Source organism: Amia ocellicauda, unplaced genomic scaffold, assembly GCF_036373705.1.
Source record: "Amia ocellicauda isolate fAmiCal2 unplaced genomic scaffold, fAmiCal2.hap1 HAP1_SCAFFOLD_146, whole genome shotgun sequence".
Lineage (NCBI taxonomy): Eukaryota > Metazoa > Chordata > Actinopteri > Amiiformes > Amiidae > Amia > Amia ocellicauda.
The window spans coordinates 53,598-75,000 of record NW_027102709.1 but is presented as its reverse complement, the minus strand read 5'-3'; the positions used below and the strand labels follow the sequence as shown (position 1 = coordinate 75,000).

The following is a 21,403-nucleotide window of genomic DNA, read 5'->3' as shown; positions in this document are numbered from 1 at the left end:
AGCGGCAGAAACGGATATTGCCTTCCCTTTAAGTAGAGCGTCAGGGACAGCTTCCCTGGCTTACGGCCATACTAGCCTGAATACGCCCGATCTCGTCCGATCTCGGAAGCTAAGCAGGCTCGGGCCTGGTCAGTACTTGGATGGTAGACGGCCTGGGAATACCAGGTGCTGTAAGCTTTTGCATCTTTTACACACCAGAGGGCGACAAATCACGAGTTTTAACTTTGGATACACGCAATTTCATCATTATTTCAGATTTGACTTCCCCAAATACACAGGCATACAATAGATCTTGTTCTCCAACGTAAACGGTCCCTAGTAACTAGGGTACATTCGTAAATAAATTGAGCATCATGGCTAGAAGTGACTAAATGTTGCCTAATCTTTCTCATCGAGAAATGACACAATTACAGCAACACAAAAAGGAACTCCACCGGACAAAGTTCAGTGCTCACAAGGAGCCTCATTCAACACACACGGTTCCATTCCCATTCATGCAAAGCACGAAAGTGTAAAACTTGGGAACATACTTGAGAGCAAAGATCACATTCAATCTCATTCAAGGCACGGATGTGAATGCAACGGGATGAAATTACTGAAATGATGCCTGCCCTCGAACTGTGATGATGGACTACCCGACTCGCCAATAATATTGGGTTCTGGTGTATTGAAATACAGGAGCTGCTGGATTTGTGTGTTTTCTTACCCCCTCACCATAGTTTGTCAAATGTTTAAACAACTGAACTTATATTCAAGGTTTGATTCTCTTCATATGTTTTACTGGTTTACATTTGTCTCAGCAACCTGTTGAATGATTCTTCTGCTTTCAAAACAAAATGACAACAGGATGAATGCACACACTTGAAAATACAATACATGCAATGTTATGCATCATAGTGATGCAACCTCCTTTCAGTTTCATACTGCATGTCAATTGAAATCCTTACTGAAATGCACACCTTCTCAAGATTGCGCTTGACTGGCGTGTCAGGCACTCAATTACAGCTGTTTTATCAAGACAATGTGTTCGTTTTGTAATATATAGTTCCGGTCTGGTGTGGCACCCCAGCTAACGCACAACGTTGCCACAATGTTGCCACAACGTGGCGTGTTAGCAGGGACTGTCTGCGGCGCGCTGGTGTGTCCCAGGCTTTAGAGAAGAGAGACAGTTCAACTGTAAGTATGAACGGCAGAAACGGATATTGCCTTCCCTTTAAGTAGAGCGTCAGGGACAGCCTTCCTGGCTTACGGCCATACTAGCCTGAATACGCCCGATCTCGTCCGATCTCGGAAGCTAAGCAGGCTCGTTCCTGGTCAGTACTTGCATGGGAGACCGCCTGGGAATACCAGGTGCTGTAAGCTTTTGCATCTTTTACACACCAGAGGGCGACAAATCACGAGTTTTAACTTTGGATACACGCAATTTCATCATTATTTCAGATTTGACTTCCCCAAATACACAGGCATACAATAGATCTTGTTCTCCAACGTAAACGGTCCCTAGTAACTAGGGTACATTCGTAAATAAATTGAGCATCATGGCTAGAAGTGACTAAATGTTGCCTAATCTTTCTCATCGAGAAATGACACAATTACAGCAACACAAAAAGGAACTCCACCGGACAAAGTTCAGTGCTCACAAGGAGCCTCATTCAACACACACGGTTCCATTCCCATTCATGCAAAGCACGAAAGTGTAAAACTTGGGAACATACTTGAGAGCAAAGATCACATTCAATCTCATTCAAGGCACGGATGTGAATGCAACGGGATGAAATTACTGAAATGATGCCTGCCCTCGAACTGTGATGATGGACTACCCGACTCGCCAATAATATTGGGTTCTGGTGTATTGAAATACAGGAGCTGCTGGATTTGTGTGTTTTCTTACCCCCTCACCATAGTTTGTCAAATGTTTAAACAACTGAACTTATATTCAAGGTTTGATTCTCTTCATATGTTTTACTGGTTTACATTTGTCTCAGCAACCTGTTGAATGATTCTTCTGCTTTCAAAACAAAATGACAACAGGATGAATGCACACACTTGAAAATACAATACATGCAATGTTATGCATCATAGTGATGCAACCTCCTTTCAGTTTCATACTGCATGTCAATTGAAATCCTTACTGAGATGCACACCTTCTCAAGATTGCGCTTGACAGGCGTGTCAGGCACTCAATTACAGCTGTTTTATCAAGACAATGTGTTCGTTTTGTAAAATATAGTTCCGGTCTGGAGTGGCACCCCAGCTAACGCACAACGTTGCCACAACGTTTCGTGTTAGCAGGGACTGTCTGCGGCGCGCTGGTGTGTCCCGGACTTTAGAGTAGAGAGACAGTTCAACTGCAAGTATGAGCGGCAGAAACGGATATTGCCTTCCCTTTATGTAGAGCATCAGGGACAGCCTGCCCGGCTTACGGCCATACTAGCCTGAATACGCCCGATCTCGTCCGATCTCGGAAGCTAAGCAGGCTCCGGCCTGGTCAGTACTTGGATGGGAGACTGCCTGGGAATACCAGGTGCTGTAAGCTTTTCCATCTTTTACACACCAGAGGGCGACAAATCACGAGTTTTAACTTTGGATACACGCAATTTCATCATTATTTCAGATTTGACTTCCCCAAATACACAGGCATACAATAGATCTTGTTCTCCAACGTAAACGGTCCCTAGTAACTAGGGTACATTCGTAAATAAATTGAGCATCATGGCTAGAAGTGACTAAATGTTGCCTAATCTTTCTCATCGAGAAATGACACAATTACAGCAACACAAAAAGGAACTCCACCGGACAAAGTTCAGTGCTCACAAGGAGCCTCATTCAACACACACGGTTCCATTCCCATTCATGCAAAGCACGAAAGTGTAAAACTTGGGAACATACTTGAGAGCAAAGATCACATTCAATCTCATTCAAGGCACGGATGTGAATGCAACGGGATGAAATTACTGAAATGATGCCTGCCCTCGAACTGTGATGATGGACTACCCGACTCGCCAATAATATTGGGTTCTGGTGTATTGAAATACAGGAGCTGCTGGATTTGTGTGTTTTCTTACCCCCTCACCATAGTTTGTCAAATGTTTAAACAACTGAACTTATATTCAAGGTTTGTTTCTCTTCATATGTTTTACTGGTTTACATTTGTCTCAGCAACCTGTTGAATGATTCTTCTGCTTTCAAAACAAAATGACAACAGGATGAATGCACACACTTGAAAATACAATACATGCAATGTTTTGCATCATAGTGAAGCAACCTCCTTTCAGTTTCATACTGCATGTCAATTGAAATCCTTACTAAAATGCACACCTTCTCAAGATTGCGCTTTACTGGCGTGTCAGGAACTCAATTACAGCTGTATTATCAAGACAATGTGTTCGTTTTGTAAAATATAGTTCCGGTCTGGTGTGGCACCCCAGCTAACGCACAACGTTGCCACAACGTTTCGTGTTAGCAGGGACTGTCTGCGGCGCGCTGGTGTGTCCCGGACTTTAGAGTAGAGAGACAGTTCAACAGCAAGTATGAGCGACAGAAACGGATATTGCCTTCCCTTTAAGTAGAGCGTCAGGGACAGCTTCCCTGGCTTACGGCCATACTAGCCTGAATACGCCCGATCTCGTCCGATCTTGGAAGCTAAGCAGGCTCGGGCCTGGTCAGTACTTGGATGGGAGACCGCCTGGGAATACCAGGTGCTGTAAGTTTTGCATCTTTTACACACCAGAGGGCAACAAATCACGAGTTTTAACTTTGGATACACGCAATTTCATCATTATTTCAGATTTGACTTCCCCAAATACACAGGCATACAATAGATCTTGTTCTCCAACGTAAACGGTCCCTAGTAACTAGGGTACATTCGTAAATAAATTGAGCATCATGGCTAGAAGTGACTAAATGTTGCCTAATCTTTCTCATCGAGAAATGACACAATTACAGCAACACAGAAAGGAACTCCACCGGACAAAGTTCAGTGCTCACAAGGAGCCTCATTCAACACACACGGTTCCATTCCCATTCATGCAAAGCACGAAAGTGTAAAACTTGGGAACATACTTGAGAGCAAAGATCACATTCAATCTCATTCAAGGCACGGATGTGAATGCAACGGGATGAAATTACTGAAATGATGCCTGCCCTCGAACTGTGATGATGGACTACCCGACTCGCCAATAATATTGGGTTCTGGTGTATTGAAATACAGGAGCTGCTGGATTTGTGTGTTTTCTTACCCCCTCACCATAGTTTGTCAAATGTTTATACAACTGAACTTATATTCAAGGTTTGTTTCTCTTCATATGTTTTACTGGTTTACATTTGTCTCATCAACCTGTTGAATGATTCTTCTGCTTTCAAAACAAAATGACAACAGGATGAATGCACACACTTGAAAATACAATACATGCAATGTTATGCATCATAGTGATGCAACCTCCTTTCAGTTTCATACTGCATGTCAATTGAAATCCTTACTGAAATGCACACCTTCTCAAGATTGCGCTTGACTGGCGTGTCAGGCACTCAATTACAGCTGTTTTATCAAGACAATGTGTTCGTTTTGTAAAATATAGTTCCGGTCTGGTGTGGCACCCCAGCTAACGCACAACGTTGCCACAACGTTTCGTGTTAGCAGGGACTGTCTGCGGCGCGCTGGTGTGTCCCGGACTTTAGAGTAGAGAGACAGTTCAACTGCAAGTATGAGCGGCAGAAACGGATATTGCCTTCCCTTTAAGTAGAGCGTCAGGGACAGCTTCCCCGGCTTACGGCCATACTAGCCTGAATACGCCCGATCTCGTCCGATCTCGGAAGCTAAGCAGGCTCGGGCCTGGTCAGTACTTGGATGGGAGACCGCCTGGGAATACCAGGTGCTGTAAGCTTTTGCATCTTTTACACACCAGAGGGCGACAAATCACGAGTTTTAACTTTGGATACACGCAATTTCATCATTATTTCAGATTTGACTTCCCCAAATACACAGGCATACAATAGATCTTGTTCTCCAACGTAAACGGTCCCTAGTAACTAGGGTACATTCGTAAATAAATTGAGCATCATGGCTAGAAGTGACTAAATGTTGCCTAATCTTTCTCATCGAGAAATGACACAATTACAGCAACACAAAAAGGAACTCCACCGGACAAAGTTCAGTGCTCACAAGGAGCCTCATTCAACACACACGGTTCCATTCCCATTCATGCAAAGCACGAAAGTGTAAAACTTGGGAACATACTTGAGAGCAAAGATCACATTCAATCTCATTCAAGGCACGGATGTGAATGCAACGGGATGAAATTACTGAAATGATGCCTGCCCTCGAACTGTTATGATGGACTACCCGACTCGCCAATAATATTGGGTTCTGGTGTATTGAAATACAGGAGCTGCTGGATTTGTGTGTTTTCTTACCCCCTCACCATAGTTTGTCAAATGTTTAAACAACTGAACTTATATTCAAGGTTTGTTTCTCTTCATATGTTTTACTGGTTTACATTTGTCTCAGCAACCTGTTGAATGATTCTTCTGCTTTCAAAACAAAATGACAACAGGATGAATGCACACACTTGAAAATACAATACATGCAATGTTATGCATCATAGTGATGCAACCTCCTTTCAGTTTCATACTGCATGTCAATTGAAATCCTTACTGAAATGCACACCTTCTCAAGATTGCGCTTGACTGGCGTGTCAGGCACTCAATTACAGCTGTATTATCAAGACAATGTGTTCGTTTTGTAAAATATAGTTCCGGTCTGGTGTGGCACCCCAGTTAACGCACAACGTTGCCACAACGTTTCGTGTTAGCAGGGACTGTCTGCGGCGCGCTGGTGTGTCCCGGACTTTAGAGTAGAGAGACAGTTCAACTGCAAGTATGAGCGGCAGAAACGGATATTGCCTTCCCTTTAAGTAGAGCATCAGGGACAGCCTCTCCGGCTTACGGCCATACTAGCCTGAATACGCCCGATCTCGTCCGATCTCGGAAGCTAAGCAGGCTCCGGCCTGGTCAGTACTTGGATGGGAGACCGCCTGGGAATACCAGGTGCTGTAAGCTTTTGCATCTTTTACACACCAGAGGGCGACAAATCACGAGTTTTAACTTTGGATACACGCAATTTCATCATTATTTCAGATTTGACTTCCCCAAATACACAGGCATACAATAGATCTTGTTCTCCAATGTAAACGGTCCCTAGTAACTAGGGTACATTCGTAAATAAATTGAGCATCATGGCTAGAAGTGACTAAATGTTGCCTAATCTTTCTCATCGAGAAATGACACAATTACAGCAACACAAAAAGGAACTCCACCGGACAAAGTTCAGTGCTCACAAGGAGCCTCATTCAACACACACGGTTCCATTCCCATTCATGCAAAGCACGAAAGTGTAAAACTTGGGAACATACTTGAGAGCAAAGATCACATTCAATCTCATTCAAGGCACGGATGTGAATGCAACGGGATGAAATTACTGAAATGATGCCTGCCCTCGAACTGTGATGATGGACTACCCGACTCGCCAATAATATTGGGTTCTGGTGTATTGAAATACAGGAGCTGCTGGATTTGTGTGTTTTCTTACCCCCTCACCATAGTTTGTCAAATGTTTAAACAACTGAACTTATATTCAAGGTTTGTTTCTCTTCATATGTTTTACTGGTTTACATTTGTCTCAGCAACCTGTTGAATGATTCTTCTGCTTTCAAAACAAAATGACAACAGGATGAATGCACACACTTGAAAATACAATACATGCAATGTTATGCATCATAGTGATGCAACCTCCTTTCAGTTTCATACTGCATGTCAATTGAAATCCTTACTGAAATGCACACCTTCTCAAGATTGCGCTTGACTGGCGTGTCAGGCACTCAATTACAGCTGTTTTATCAAGACAATGTGTTCGTTTTGTAAAATATAGTTCCGGTCTGGTGTGGCACCCCAGCTAACGCACAACGTTGCCACAACGTTTCGTGTTAGCAGGGACTGTCTGCGGCGCGCTGGTGTGTCCCGGACTTTAGAGTAGAGAGACAGTTCAACTGCAAGTATGAGCGGCAGAAACGGATATTGCCTTCCCTTTAAGTAGAGCGTCAGGGACAGCTTCCCCGGCTTACGGCCATACTAGCCTGAATACGCCCGATCTCGTCCGATCTCGGAAGCTAAGCAGGCTCGGGCCTGGTCAGTACTTGGATGGGAGACCGCCTGGGAATACCAGGTGCTGTAAGCTTTTGCATCTTTTACACACCAGAGGGCGACAAATCACGAGTTTTAACTTTGGATACACGCAATTTCATCATTATTTCAGATTTGACTTCCCCAAATACACAGGCATACAATAGATCTTGTTCTCCAACGTAAACGGTCCCTAGTAACTAGGGTACATTCGTAAATAAATTGAGCATCATGGCTAGAAGTGACTAAATGTTGCCTAATCTTTCTCATCGAGAAATGACACAATTACAGCAACACAAAAAGGAACTCCACCGGACAAAGTTCAGTGCTCACAAGGAGCCTCATTCAACACACACGGTTCCATTCCCATTCATGCAAAGCACGAAAGTGTAAAACTTGGGAACATACTTGAGAGCAAAGATCACATTCAATCTCATTCAAGGCACGGATGTGAATGCAACGGGATGAAATTACTGAAATGATGCCTGCCCTCGAACTGTGATGATGGACTACCCGACTCGCCAATAATATTGGGTTCTGGTGTATTGAAATACAGGAGCTGCTGGATTTGTGTGTTTTCTTACCCCCTCACCATAGTTTGTCAAATGTTTAAACAACTGAACTTATATTCAAGGTTTGTTTCTCTTCATATGTTTTACTGGTTTACATTTGTCTCAGCAACCTGTTGAATGATTCTTCTGCTTTCAAAACAAAATGACAACAGGATGAATGCACACACTTGAAAATACAATACATGCAATGTTATGCATCATAGTGATGCAACCTCCTTTCAGTTTCATACTGCATGTCAATTGAAATCCTTACTGAAATGCACACCTTCTCAAGATTGCGCTTGACGGGCGTGTCAGGCACTCAATTACAGCTGTTTTATCAAGACAATGTGTTCGTTTTGTAATATATAGTTCCGGTCTGGTGTGGCACCCCAGCTAACGCACAACGTTGCCACAATGTTGCCACAACGTGGCGTGTTAGCAGGGACTGTCTGCGGCGCGCTGGTGTGTCCCGGGCTTTAGAGTAGAGAGACAGTTCAACTGTAAGTATGAACGGCAGAAACGGATATTGCCTTCCCTTTAAGTAGAGCGTCAGGGACAGCCTCACTGGCTTACGGCCATACTAGCCTGAATACGCCCGATCTCGTCCGATCTCGGAAGCTAAGCAGGCTCGGGCCTGGTCAGTACTTGGATGGGAGACCGCCTGGGAATACCTGGTGCTGTAAGCTTTTGCATCTTTTACACACCAGAGGGCGACAAATCACGAGTTTTAACTTTGGATACACGCAATTTCATCATTATTTCAGATTTGACTTCCCCAAATACACAGGCATACAATAGATCTTGTTCTCCAACGTAAACGGTCCCTAGTAACTAGGGTACATTCGTAAATAAATTGAGCATCATGGCTAGAAGTGACTAAATGTTGCCTAATCTTTCTCATCGAGAAATGACACAATTACAGCAACACAAAAAGGAACTCCACCGGACAAAGTTCAGTGCTCACAAGGAGCCTCATTCAACACACACGGTTCCATTCCCATTCATGCAAAGCACGAAAGTGTAAAACTTGGGAACATACTTGAGAGCAAAGATCACATTCAATCTCATTCAAGGCACGGATGTGAATGCAACGGGATGAAATTACTGAAATGATGCCTGCCCTCGAACTGTGATGATGGACTACCCGACTCGCCAATAATATTGGGTTCTGGTGTATTGAAATACAGGAGCTGCTGGATTTGTGTGTTTTCTTACCCCCTCACCATAGTTTGTCAAATGTTTAAACAACTGAACTTATATTCAAGGTATGTTTCTCTTCATATGTTTTACTGGTTTACATTTGTCTCAGCAACCTGTTGAATGATTCTTCTGCTTTCAAAACAAAATGACAACAGGATGAATGCACACACTTGAAAATACAATACATGCAATGTTATGCATCATAGTGATGCAACCTCCTTTCAGTTTCATACTGCATGTCAATTGAAATCCTTACTGAAATGCACACCTTCTCAAGATTGCGCTTGACTGGCGTGTCAGGCACGCAATTACAGCTGTTTTATCAAGACAATGTGTTCGTTTTGTAATATATAGTTCCGGTCTGGTGTGGCACCCCAGCTAACGCACAACGTTGCCACAATGTTGCCACAATGTGGCATGTAAGCAGGGACTGGCTGCAGCGCGCTGGTGTGTCCCGGGCTTTAGAGTAGAGAGACAGTTCAACTGCAAGTATGAGCGGCAGAAACGGATATTGCCGTCCCTTTAAGTAGAGCGTCAGGGACAGCCTTCCTGGCTTACGGCCATACTACCCTGAATACGCCCGATCTCGGAAGCTAAGCAGGCTCGTGCCTGGTCAGTACTTGGATGGGAGACAGCCTGGGAATACCAGGTGCTGTAAGCTTTTGCATCTTTTACACACCAAAGGGCGACAAATCACGAGTTTTAACTTTGGATACACGCAATTTCATCATTATTTCAGATTTGACTTCCCCAAATACACAGGCATACAATAGATCTTGTTCTCCAACGTAAACGGTCCCTAGTAACTAGTGTACATTTGTAAATAAATTGAGCATCATGGCTAGAAGTGACTAAATGTTGCCTAATCTTTCTCATCGAGAAATGACACAATTACAGCAACACAAAAAGGAACTCCACCGGACAAAGTTCAGTGCTCACAAGGAGCCTCATTCAACACACACGGTTCCATTCCCATTCATGCAAAGCACGAAAGTGTAAAACTTGGGAACATACTTGAGAGCAAAGATCACATTCAATCTCATTCAAGGCACGGATGTGAATGCAACGGGATGAAATTACTGAAATGATGCCTGCCCTCGAACTGTGATGATGGACTACCCGACTCGCCAATAATATTGGGTTCTGGTGTATTGAAATACAGGAGCTGCTGGATTTGTGTGTTTTCTTACCCCCTCACCATAGTTTGTCAAATGTTTAAACAACTGAACTTATATTCAAGGTTTGTTTCTCTTCATATGTTTTACTGGTTTACATTTGTCTCAGCAACCTGTTGAATGATTCTTCTGCTTTCAAAACAAAATGACAACAGGATGAATGCACACACTTGAAAATACAATACATGCAATGTTATGCATCATAGTGATGCAACCTCCTTTCAGTTTCATACTGCATGTCAATTGAAATCCTTACTGAAATGCACACCTTCTCAAGATTGCGCTTGACTGGCATGTCAGGCACTCAATTACAGCTGTATTATCAAGACAATGTGTTCGTTTTGTAAAATATAGTTCCGGTCTGGTGTGGCACCCCAGCTAACGCACAACGTTGCCACAACGTTTCGTGTTAGCAGGGACTGTCTGCGGCGCGCTGGTGTGTCCCGGACTTTAGAGTAGAGAGACAGTTCAACTGCAAGTATGAGCGGCAGAAACGGATATTGCCTTCCCTTTAAGTAGAGCGTCAGGGACAGCTTCCCTGGCTTACGGCCATACTAGCCTGAATACGCCCGATTTCGTCCGATCTCGGAAGCTAAGCAGGCTCGGGCCTGGTCAGTACTTGGATGGGAGACCGCCTGGGAATACCAGGTGCTGTAAGCTTTTGCATCTTTTACACACCAGAGGGCGACAAATCACGAGTTTTAACTTTGGATACACGCAATTTCATCATTATTTCAGATTTGACTTCCCCAAATACACAGGCATACAATAGATCTTGTTCTCCAACGTAAACGGTCCCTAGTAACTAGGGTACATTCGTAAATAAATTGAGCATCATGGCTAGAAGTGACTAAATGTTGCCTAATCTTTCTCATCGAGAAATGACACAATTACAGCAACACAAAAAGGAACTCCACCGGACAAAGTTCAGTGCTCACAAGGAGCCTCATTCAACACACACGGTTCCATTCCCATTCATGCAAAGCACGAAAGTGTAAAACTTGGGAACATACTTGAGAGCAAAGATCACATTCAATCTCATTCAAGGCACGGATGTGAATGCAACGGGATGAAATTACTGAAATGATGCCTGCCCTCGAACTGTGATGATGGACTACCCGACTCGCCAATAATATTGGGTTCTGGTGTATTGAAATACAGGAGCTGCTGGATTTGTGTGTTTTCTTACCCCCTCACCATAGTTTGTCAAATGTTTAAACAACTGAACTTATATTCAAGGTATGTTTCTCTTCATATGTTTTACTGGTTTACATTTGTCTCAGCAACCTGTTGAATGATTCTTCTGCTTTCAAAACAAAATGACAACAGGATGAATGCACACACTTGAAAATACAATACATGCAATGTTATGCATCATAGTGATGCAACCTCCTTTCAGTTTCATACTGCATGTCAATTGAAATCCTTACTGAAATGCACACCTTCTCAAGATTGCGCTTGACTGGCGTGTCAGGCACGCAATTACAGCTGTTTTATCAAGACAATGTGTTCGTTTTGTAATATATAGTTCCGGTCTGGTGTGGCACCCCAGCTAACGCACAACGTTGCCACAATGTTGCCACAACGTGGCATGTAAGAAGGGACTGGCTGCAGCGCGCTGGTGTGTCCCGGGCTTTAGAGTAGAGAGACAGTTCAACTGCAAGTATGAGCGGCAGAAACGGATATTGCCTTCCCTTTAAGTAGAGCGTCAGGGACAGCTTCCCTGGCTTACGGCCATACTAGCCTGAATACGCCCGATCTCAGAAGCTATGCAGGCTCGGGCCTGGTCAGTACTTGGATGGGAGACCGCCTGGGAATACCAGGTGCTGTAAGCTTTTGCATCTTTTACACACCAGAGGGCGACAAATCACGAGTTTTAACTTTGGATACACGCAATTTCATCATTATTTCAGATTTGACTTCCCCAAATACACAGGCATACAATAGATCTTGTTCTCCAACGTAAACGGTCCCTAGTAACTAGGGTACATTCGTAAATAAATTGAGCATCATGGCTAGAAGTGACTAAATGTTGCCTAATCTTTCTCATCGAGAAATGACACAATTACAGCAACACAAAAAGGAACTCCACCGGACAAAGTTCAGTGCTCACAAGGAGCCTCATTCAACACACACGGTTCCATTCCCATTCATGCAAAGCACGAAAGTGTAAAACTTGGGAACATACTTGAGAGCAAAGATCACATTCAATCTCATTCAAGGCACGGATGTGAATGCAACGGGATGAAATTACTGAAATGATGCCTGCCCTCGAACTGTGATGATGGACTACCCGACTCGCCAATAATATTGGGTTCTGGTGTATTGAAATACAGGAGCTGCTGGATTTGTGTGTTTTCTTACCCCCTCACCATAGTTTGTCAAATGTTTAAACAACTGAACTTATATTCAAGGTTTGTTTCTCTTCATATGTTTTACTGGTTTACATTTGTCTCAGCAACCTGTTGAATGATTCTTCTGCTTTCAAAACAAAATGACAACAGGATGAATGCACACACTTGAAAATACAATACATGCAATGTTATGCATCATAGTGATGCAACCTCCTTTCAGTTTCATACTGCATGTCAATTGAAATCCTTACTGAAATGCACACCTTCTCAAGATTGCGCTTGACTGGCGTGTCAGGCACTCAATTACAGCTGTTTTATCAAGAGAATGTGTTCGTTTTGTAATATATAGTTCCGGTCTGGTGTGGCACCCCAGCTAACGCACAACGTTGCCACAATGTTGCCACAACGTGGCGTGTTAGCAGGGACTGTCTGCGGCGCGCTGGTGTGTCCCGGGCTTTAGAGTAGAGAGACAGTTCAACTGCAAGTATGAACGGCAGAAACGGATATTGCCTTCCCTTTAAGTAGAGCGTCAGGGACAGCCTCCCTGGCTTACGGCCATACTAGCCTGAATACGCCCGATCTCGTCCGATCTCGGAAGCTAAGCAGGCTCGGGCCTGGTCAGTACTTGGATGGGAGAGCGCCTGGGAATACCAGGTGCTGTAAGCTTTTGCATCTTTTACACACCAGAGGGCGACAAATCACGAGTTTTAACTTTGGATACACGCAATTTCATCATTATTTCAGATTTGACTTCCCCAAATACACAGGCATACAATAGATCTTGTTCTCCAACGTAAACGGTCCCTAGTAACTAGGGTACATTCGTAAATAAATTGAGCATCATGGCTAGAAGTGACTAAATGTTGCCTAATCTTTCTCATCGAGAAATGACACAATTACAGCAACACAAAAAGGAACTCCACCGGACAATGTTCAGTGCTCACAAGGAGCTTCATTCAACACACACGGTTCCATTCCCATTCATGCAAATCACGAAAGTGTAAAACTTGGGAACATACTTGAGAGCAAAGATCACATTCAATCTCATTCAAGGCACGGATGTGAATGCAACGGGATGAAATTACTGAAATGATGCCTGCCCTCGAACTGTGATGATGGACTACCCGACTCGCCAATAATATTGGGTTCTGGTGTATTGAAATACAGGAGCTGCTGGATTTGTGTGTTTTCTTACCCCCTCACCATAGTTTGTCAAATGTTTAAACAACTGAACTTATATTCAAGGTTTGTTTCTCTTCATATGTTTTACTGGTTTACATTTGTCTCAGCAACCTGTTGAATGATTCTTCTGCTTTCAAAACAAAATGACAACAGGATGAATGCACACACTTGAAAATACAATACATGCAATGTTATGCATCATAGTGATGCAACCTCCTTTCAGTTTCATACTGCATGTCAATTGAAATCCTTACTGAAATGCACACCTTCTCAAGATTGCGCTTGACTGGCGTGTCAGGCACTCAATTACAGCTGTTTTATCAAGACAATGTGTTCGTTTTGTAATATATAGTTCCGGTCTGGTGTGGCACCCCAGCTAACGCACAACGTTGCCACAACGTTTCGTGTTAGCAGGGACTGTCTGCGGCGCGCTGGTGTGTCCCGGACTTTAGAGTAGAGAGACAGTTCAATTGCAAGTATGAGCGGAAGAAACGGATATTGCCTTCCCTTTAAGTAGAGCGTCAGGGACAGCCTCCCTGGCTTACGGCCATACTAGCCTGAATACGCCCGATCTCGTCCGATCTCGGAAGCTAAGCAGGCTCGGGCCTGGTCAGTACTTGGATGGGAGACCGCCTGGGAATACCAGGTGCTGTAAGCTTTTGCATCTTTTACACACCAGAGGGCGACAAATCACGAGTTTTAACTTTGGATACACGCAATTTCATCATTATTTCAGATTTGACTTCCCCAAATACACAGGCATACAATAGATCTTGTTCTCCAACGTAAACGATCCCTAGTAACTAGTGTACATTCGTAAATAAATTGAGCATCATGGCTAGAAGTGACTAAATGTTGCCTAATCTTTCTCATCGAGAAATGACACAATTACAGCAACACAAAAAGGAACTCCACCGGACAAAGTTCAGTGCTCACAAGGAGCCTAATTCAACACACACGGTTCCATTCCCATTCATGCAAAGCACGAAAGTGTAAAACTTGGGAAAATACTTGAGAGCAAAGATCACATTCAATCTCATTCAAGGCACGGATGTGAATGCAACGGGATGAAATTACTGAAATGATGCCTGCCCTCGAACTGTGATGATGGACTACCCGACTCGCCAATAATATTGGGTTCTGGTGTATTGAAATACAGGAGCTGCTGGATTTGTGTGTTTTCTTACCCCCTCACCATAGTTTGTCAAATGTTTAAACAACTGAACTTATATTCAAGGTTTGTTTCTCTTCATATGTTTTACTGGTTTACATTTGTCTCAGCAACCTGTTGAATGATTCTTCTGCTTTCAAAACAAAATGACAACAGGATGAATGCACACACTTGAAAATACAATACATGCAATGTTATGCATCCTCCTTTCAGTTTCATACTGCATGTCAATTGAAATCCTTACTGAAATGCACACCTTCTCAAGATTGCGCTTGACTGGCGTGTCAGGCACTCAATTACAGCTGTTTTATCAAGAGAATGTGTTCGTTTTGTAATATATAGTTCCGGTCTGGTGTGGCACCCCAGCTAACGCACAACGTTGCCACAATGTTGCCACAACGTGGCGTGTTAGCAGGGACTGTCTGCGGCGTGCTGGTGTGTCCCGGGCTTTAGAGTAGAGAGACAGTTCAACTGTAAGTATGAACGGCAGAAACGGATATTGCCTTCCCTTTAAGTAGAGCGTCAGGGACAGCCTCCCTGGCTTACGGCCATACTAGCCTGAATACGCCCGATCTCGTCCGATCTCGGAAGCTAAGCAGGCTCGGGCCTGGTCAGTACTTGGATGGGAGACCGCCTGGGAATACCAGGTGCTGTAAGCTTTTGCATCTTTTACACTCCAGAGGGCGACAAATCACAAGTTTTAACTTTGGATACACGCAATTTCATCATTATTTCAGATTTGACTTCCCCAAATACACAGGCATACAATAGATCTTGTTCTCCAACGTAAACGGTCCCTAGTAACTAGGGTACATTCGTAAATAAATTGAGCATCATGGCTAGAAGTGACTAAATGTTGCCTAATCTTTCTCATCGAGAAATGACACAATTACAGCAACACAAAAAGGAACTCCACCGGACAAAGTTCAGTGCTCACAAGGAGCTTCATTCAACACACACGGTTCCATTCCCATTCATGCAAAGCACGAAAGTGTAAAACTTGGGAACATACTTGAGAGCAAAGATCACATTCAATCTCATTCAAGGCACGGATGTGAATGCAACGGGATGAAATTACTGAAATGATGCCTGCCCTCGAACTGTGATGATGGACTACCCGACTCGCCAATAATATTGGGTTCTGGTGTATTGAAATACAGGAGCTGCTGGATTTGTGTGTTTTCTTACCCCCTCACCATAGTTTGTCAAATGTTTAAACAACTGAACTTATATTCAAGGTTTGTTTCTCTTCATATGTTTTACTGGTTTACATTTGTCTCAGCAACCTGTTGAATGATTCTTCTGCTTTCAAAACAAAATGACAACAGGATGAATGCACACACTTGAAAATACAATACATGCAATGTTATGCATCATAGTGATGCAACCTCCTTTCAGTTTCATACTGCATGTCAATTGAAATCCTTACTGAAATGCACACCTTCTCAAGATTGCGCTTGACTGGCGTGTCAGGCACTCAATTACAGCTGTTTTATCAAGACAATGTGTTCGTTTTGTAAAATATAGTTCCGGTCTGGTGTGGCACCCCAGCTAACGCACAACGTTGCCACAACGTTTCGTGTTAGCAGGGACTGTCTGCAGCGTGCTGGTGTGTCCCGGACTTTAGAGTAGAGAGACAGTTCAACTGCAAGTATGAGCGGCAGAAACGGATATTGCCTTCCCTTTAAGTAGAGGGTCAAGGACAGCCTCCCTGGCTTACGGCCATACTAGCCTGAATACGCCCGATCTCGTCCGATCTCGGAAGCCAAGCAGGCTCGGGCCTGGTCAGTACTTGGATGGGAGACCGCCTGGGAATACCAGGTGCTGTAAGCTTTTGCATCTTTTACACACCAGAGGGCGACAAATCACGAGTTTTAACTTTGGATACACGCAATTTCATCATTATTTCAGATTTTACTTCCCCAAATACACAGGCATACAATAGATCTTGTTCTCCAACGTAAACGGTCCCTAGTAACTAGGGTACATTCGTAAATAAATTGAGCATCATGGCTAGAAGTGACTAAATGTTGCCTAATCTTTCTCATCGAGAAATGACACAATTACAGCAACACAAAAAGGAACTCCACCGGACAAAGTTCAGTGCTCACAAGGAGCCTCATTCAACACACACGGTTCCATTCCCATTCATGCAAAGCACGAAAGTGTAAAACTTGGGAACATACTTGAGAGCAAAGATCACATTCAATCTCATTCAAGGCACGGATGTGAATGCAACGGGATGAAATTACTGAAATGATGCCTGCCCTCGAACTGTGATGATGGACTACCCGACTCGCCAATAATATTGGGTTCTGGTGTATTGAAATACAGGAGCTGCTGGATTTGTGTGTTTTCTTACCCCCTCACCATAGTTTGTCAAATGTTTAAACAACTGAACTTATATTCAAGGTTTGTTTCTCTTCATATGTTTTACTGGTTTACATTTGTCTCAGCAACCTGTTGAATGATTCTTCTGCTTTCAAAACAAAATGACAACAGGATGAATGCACACACTTGAAAATACAATACATGCAATGTTATGCATCATAGTGATGCAACCTCCTTTCAGTTTCATACTGCATGTCAATTGAAATCCTTACTGAAATGCACACCTTCTCAAGATTGCGCTTGACTGGCGTGTCAGGCACTCAATTACAGCTGTTTTATCAAGACAATGTGTTCGTTTTGTAATATATAGTTCCGGTCTGGTGTGGCACCCCAGCTAACGCACAACGTTGCCACAATGTTGCCACAACGTGGCGTGTTAGCAGGGACTGTCTGCGGCGCGCTGGTGTGTCCCGGGCTTTAGAGTAGAGAGACAGTTCAACTGTAAGTATGAACGGCAGAAACGGATATTGCCTTCCCTTTAAGTAGAGCGTCAGGGACAGCCTCCCTGGCTTACGGCCTACTAGCCTGAATACGCCCGATCTCGTCCGATCTCGGAAGCTAAGCAGGCTCGGGCCTGGTCAGTACTTGGATGGGAGACCGCCTGGGAATACCAGGTGCTGCAAGCTTTTGCATCTTTTACACACCAGAGGGCGACAAATCACGATTTTTAACTTTGGATACACGCAATTTCATCATTATTTCAGATTTGACTTCCCCAAATACACAGGCATACAATAGATCTTGTTCTCCAACGTAAACGGTCCCTAGTAACTAGGGTACATTCGTAAATAAATTGAGCATCATGGCTAGAAGTGACTAAATGTTGCCTAATCTTTCTCATCGAGAAATGACACAATTACAGCAACACAAAAAGGAACTCCACCGGACAAAGTTCAGTGCTCACAAGGAGCCTCATTCAACACACACGGTTCCATTCCCATTCATGCAAAGCACGAAAGTGTAAAACTTGGGAACATACTTGAGAGCAAAGATCACATTCAATCTCATTCAAGGCACGGATGTGAATGCAACGGGATGAAATTACTGAAATGATGCCTGCCCTCGAACTGTGATGATGGACTACCCGACTCGCCAATAATATTGGGTTCTGGTGTATTGAAATACAGGAGCTGCTGGATTTGTGTGTTTTCTTACCCCCTCACCATAGTTTGTCAAATGTTTAAACAACTGAACTTATATTCAAGGTTTGTTTCTCTTCATATGTTTTACTGGTTTACATTTGTCTCAGCAACCTCAGCAAAAATGATTCTTCTGCTTTCAAAACAAAATGACAACAGGATGAATGCACACACTTGAAAATACAATACATGCAATGTTATGCATCATAGTGATGCAACCTCCTTTCAGTTTCATACTGCATGTCAATTGAAATCCTTACTGAAATGCACACCTTCTCAAGATTGCGCTTGACTGGCGTGTCAGGCACTCAATTACAGCTGTTTTATCAAGACAATGTGTTCGTTTTGTAATATATAGTTCCGGTCTGGTGTGGCACCCCAGCTAACGCACAACGTTGCCACAATGTTGCCACAACGTGGCGTGTTAGCAGGGACTGGCTGCGGCGCGCTGGTGTGTCCCGGGCTTTAGAGTAGAGATACAGTTCAACTGCAAGTATGACCGGCAGAAACGGATATTGCCTTCCCTTTAAGTAGAGCGTCAGGGACAGCCTCCCTGGCTTACGGCCATACTAGCCTGAATACGCCCGATCTCGTCCGATCTCGGAAGCCAAGCAGGCTTGGGCCTGGTCATTACTTGGATGGGAGACCGCCTGGGAATACCAGGTGCTGTAAGCTTTTGCACCTTTTACACACCAGAGGGCGACAAATCACGAGTTTTAACTTTGGATACACACAATTTCATCATTATTTCAGATTTTACTTCCCCAAATACACAGGCATACAATAGATCTTGTTCTCCAACGTAAACGGTCCCTAGTAACTAGGGTACATTCGTAAATAAATTGAGCATCATGGCTAGAAGTGACTAAATGTTGCCTAATCTTTCTCATCGAGAAATGACACAATTACAGCAACACAAAAAGGAACTCCACCGGACAAAGTTCAGTGCTCACAAGGAGCCTCATTCAACACACACGGTTCCATTCCCATTCATGCAAAGCACGAAAGTGTAAAACTTGGGAACATACTTGAGAGCAAAGATCACATTCAATCTCATTCACGGCACGGATGTGAATGCAACGGGATGAAATTACTGAAATGATGCCTGCCCTCGAACTGTGATGATGGACTACCCGACACGCCAATAATATTGGGTTCTGGTGTATTGAAATACAGGAGCTGCTGGATTTGTTTGTTTTCTTACCCCCTCACCATAGTTTGTCAAATGTTTAAACAACTGAACTTATATTCAAGGTTTGTTTCTCTTCATATGTTTTACTGGTTTACATTTGTCTCAGCAACCTGTTGAATGATTCTTCTGCTTTCAAAACAAAATGACAACAGGATGAATGCACACACTTGAAAATACAATACATGCAATGTTTTGCATCATAGTGATGCAACCTCCTTTCAGTTTCATACTGCATGTCAATTGAAATCCTTACTGAAATGCACACCTTCTCAAGATTTCGCTTGACTGGCGTGTCAGGCACTCAATTACAGCTGTTTTATCAAGACAAATGTGTTCGTTTTGTAAAATATAGTTCCGGTCTGGTGTGGCACCCCAGCTAACGCACAACGTTGCCACAACGTGGCATATTAGCAGGGACTGTCTGCGGCGCGCTGGTGTGTCCCGGGCTTTAGAGTAGAGAGACAGTTCAACTGTAAGTATGTACGGCAGAAACGGATATTGCCTTCCCTTTAAGTAGAGCTTCAGGGACAGCATTCCTGGCTTACGGCCATACTAGCCTGAATACGCCCGATCTCGTCCGATCTCGGAAGCTAAGCAGGCTCGGGCCTGGTCAGTACTTGGATGGGAGACCGCCTGGGAATACCAGGTGCTGTAAGCTTTTGCATCTTTTACACACCAGAGGGCGACAAATCACGAGTTTTAACTTTGGATACACGCAATTTCATCATTATTTCAGATTTGACTTCCCCAAATACACAGGCATACAATAGATCTTGTTCTCCAACGTAAACGGTCCCTAGTAACTAGGGTACATTCGTAAATAAATTGAGCATCATGGCTAGAAGTGACTAAATGTTGCCTAATCTTTCTCATCGAGAAATGACACAATTACAGCAACACAAAAAGGAACTCCACCGGACAAAGTTCAGTGCTCACAAGGAGCTTCATTCAACACACACGGTTCCATTCCCATTCATGCAAAGCACGAAAGTGTAAAACTTGGGAACATACTTGAGAGCAAAGATCACATTCAATCTCATTCAAGGCACGGATGTGAATGCAACGGGATGAAATTACTGAAATGATGCCTGCCCTCGAACTGTGATGATGGACTACCTGACTCGCCAATAATATTGGGTTCTGGTGTATTGAAATACAGGAGCTGCTGGATTTGTGTGTTTTCTTACCCCCTCACCATAGTTTGTCAAATGTTTAAACAACTGAACTTATATTCAAGGTTTGTTTCTCTTCATATGTTTTACTGGTTTACATTTGTCTCAGCAACCTGTTGAATGATTCTTCTGCTTTCAAAACAAAATGACAACAGGATGAATGCACACACTTGAAAATACAATACATGCAATGTTATGCATCATAGTGATGCAACCTCCTTTCAGTTTCATACTGCATGTCAATTGAAATCCTTACTGAAATGCACACCTTCTCAAGATTGCGCTTGACTGGCGTGTCAGGCACTCAATTACAGCTGTTTTATCAAGACAATGTGTTCGTTTTGTAAAATATAGTTCCGGTCTGGTGTGGCACCCCAGCTAACGCACAACGTTGCCACAACGTTTCGTGTTAGCAGGGACTGTCTGCAGCGTGCTGGTGTGTCCCGGACTTTAGAGTAGAGAGACAGTTCAACTGCAAGTATGAGCGGCAGAAACGGATATTGCCTTCCCTTTAAGTAGAGGGTCAAGGACAGCCTCCCTGGCTTACGGCCATACTAGCCTGAATACGCCCGATCTCGTCCGATCTCGGAAGCCAAGCAGGCTCGGGCCTGGTCAGTACTTGGATGGGAGACCACCTGGGAATACCAGGTGCTGTAAGCTTTTGCATCTTTTACACACCAGAGGGCGACAAATCACG

At 43.6% G+C, this 21,403-nt stretch overlaps 17 non-coding genes and 2 pseudogenes across 17 annotated transcripts; all 19 read left to right on the top strand.

The window, feature by feature from the left end:
• The first annotated feature begins 58 nt into the window (after nucleotides 1-58).
• On the top strand, nucleotides 59-177 carry LOC136722790 (5S ribosomal RNA). Its single transcript, XR_010806470.1, has one exon. It is a non-coding gene; the product is annotated as a 5S ribosomal RNA (ribosomal RNA).
• A 1,066-nt stretch (nucleotides 178-1,243) lies between these two features.
• On the top strand, nucleotides 1,244-1,362 carry LOC136722802 (5S ribosomal RNA). The gene has a single exon (XR_010806480.1). It is a non-coding gene; the product is annotated as a 5S ribosomal RNA (ribosomal RNA).
• A 1,055-nt stretch (nucleotides 1,363-2,417) lies between these two features.
• LOC136722780 (5S ribosomal RNA) lies at nucleotides 2,418-2,536 on the top strand. Its single transcript, XR_010806461.1, has one exon. It is a non-coding gene; the product is annotated as a 5S ribosomal RNA (ribosomal RNA).
• Nucleotides 2,537-3,591: 1,055 nt separating this feature from the next.
• Nucleotides 3,592-3,710, top strand: LOC136722767 (5S ribosomal RNA). Its single transcript, XR_010806449.1, has one exon. It is a non-coding gene; the product is annotated as a 5S ribosomal RNA (ribosomal RNA).
• A 1,054-nt stretch (nucleotides 3,711-4,764) lies between these two features.
• On the top strand, nucleotides 4,765-4,883 carry LOC136722832 (5S ribosomal RNA). The gene has a single exon (XR_010806499.1). It is a non-coding gene; the product is annotated as a 5S ribosomal RNA (ribosomal RNA).
• Nucleotides 4,884-5,938: 1,055 nt separating this feature from the next.
• Nucleotides 5,939-6,057, top strand: LOC136722746 (5S ribosomal RNA). Its single transcript, XR_010806430.1, has one exon. It is a non-coding gene; the product is annotated as a 5S ribosomal RNA (ribosomal RNA).
• Nucleotides 6,058-7,112: 1,055 nt separating this feature from the next.
• Nucleotides 7,113-7,231, top strand: LOC136722831 (5S ribosomal RNA). The gene has a single exon (XR_010806498.1). It is a non-coding gene; the product is annotated as a 5S ribosomal RNA (ribosomal RNA).
• Nucleotides 7,232-8,297: 1,066 nt separating this feature from the next.
• Nucleotides 8,298-8,416, top strand: LOC136722862 (5S ribosomal RNA). Its single transcript, XR_010806526.1, has one exon. It is a non-coding gene; the product is annotated as a 5S ribosomal RNA (ribosomal RNA).
• A 1,066-nt stretch (nucleotides 8,417-9,482) lies between these two features.
• LOC136722826 (uncharacterized) lies at nucleotides 9,483-9,591 on the top strand (annotated as a pseudogene).
• Nucleotides 9,592-10,646: 1,055 nt separating this feature from the next.
• LOC136722739 (5S ribosomal RNA) lies at nucleotides 10,647-10,765 on the top strand. Its single transcript, XR_010806424.1, has one exon. It is a non-coding gene; the product is annotated as a 5S ribosomal RNA (ribosomal RNA).
• Nucleotides 10,766-11,831: 1,066 nt separating this feature from the next.
• On the top strand, nucleotides 11,832-11,940 carry LOC136722825 (uncharacterized; annotated as a pseudogene).
• A 1,066-nt stretch (nucleotides 11,941-13,006) lies between these two features.
• Nucleotides 13,007-13,125, top strand: LOC136722775 (5S ribosomal RNA). Its single transcript, XR_010806457.1, has one exon. It is a non-coding gene; the product is annotated as a 5S ribosomal RNA (ribosomal RNA).
• A 1,055-nt stretch (nucleotides 13,126-14,180) lies between these two features.
• Nucleotides 14,181-14,299, top strand: LOC136722830 (5S ribosomal RNA). The gene has a single exon (XR_010806497.1). It is a non-coding gene; the product is annotated as a 5S ribosomal RNA (ribosomal RNA).
• A 1,053-nt stretch (nucleotides 14,300-15,352) lies between these two features.
• On the top strand, nucleotides 15,353-15,471 carry LOC136722829 (5S ribosomal RNA). Its single transcript, XR_010806496.1, has one exon. It is a non-coding gene; the product is annotated as a 5S ribosomal RNA (ribosomal RNA).
• A 1,055-nt stretch (nucleotides 15,472-16,526) lies between these two features.
• On the top strand, nucleotides 16,527-16,645 carry LOC136722728 (5S ribosomal RNA). The gene has a single exon (XR_010806414.1). It is a non-coding gene; the product is annotated as a 5S ribosomal RNA (ribosomal RNA).
• A 1,066-nt stretch (nucleotides 16,646-17,711) lies between these two features.
• On the top strand, nucleotides 17,712-17,829 carry LOC136722806 (5S ribosomal RNA). The gene has a single exon (XR_010806484.1). It is a non-coding gene; the product is annotated as a 5S ribosomal RNA (ribosomal RNA).
• A 1,069-nt stretch (nucleotides 17,830-18,898) lies between these two features.
• LOC136722778 (5S ribosomal RNA) lies at nucleotides 18,899-19,017 on the top strand. Its single transcript, XR_010806459.1, has one exon. It is a non-coding gene; the product is annotated as a 5S ribosomal RNA (ribosomal RNA).
• Nucleotides 19,018-20,073: 1,056 nt separating this feature from the next.
• LOC136722827 (5S ribosomal RNA) lies at nucleotides 20,074-20,192 on the top strand. The gene has a single exon (XR_010806494.1). It is a non-coding gene; the product is annotated as a 5S ribosomal RNA (ribosomal RNA).
• Nucleotides 20,193-21,247: 1,055 nt separating this feature from the next.
• LOC136722719 (5S ribosomal RNA) lies at nucleotides 21,248-21,366 on the top strand. Its single transcript, XR_010806406.1, has one exon. It is a non-coding gene; the product is annotated as a 5S ribosomal RNA (ribosomal RNA).
• Nucleotides 21,367-21,403: the final 37 nt, after the last annotated feature.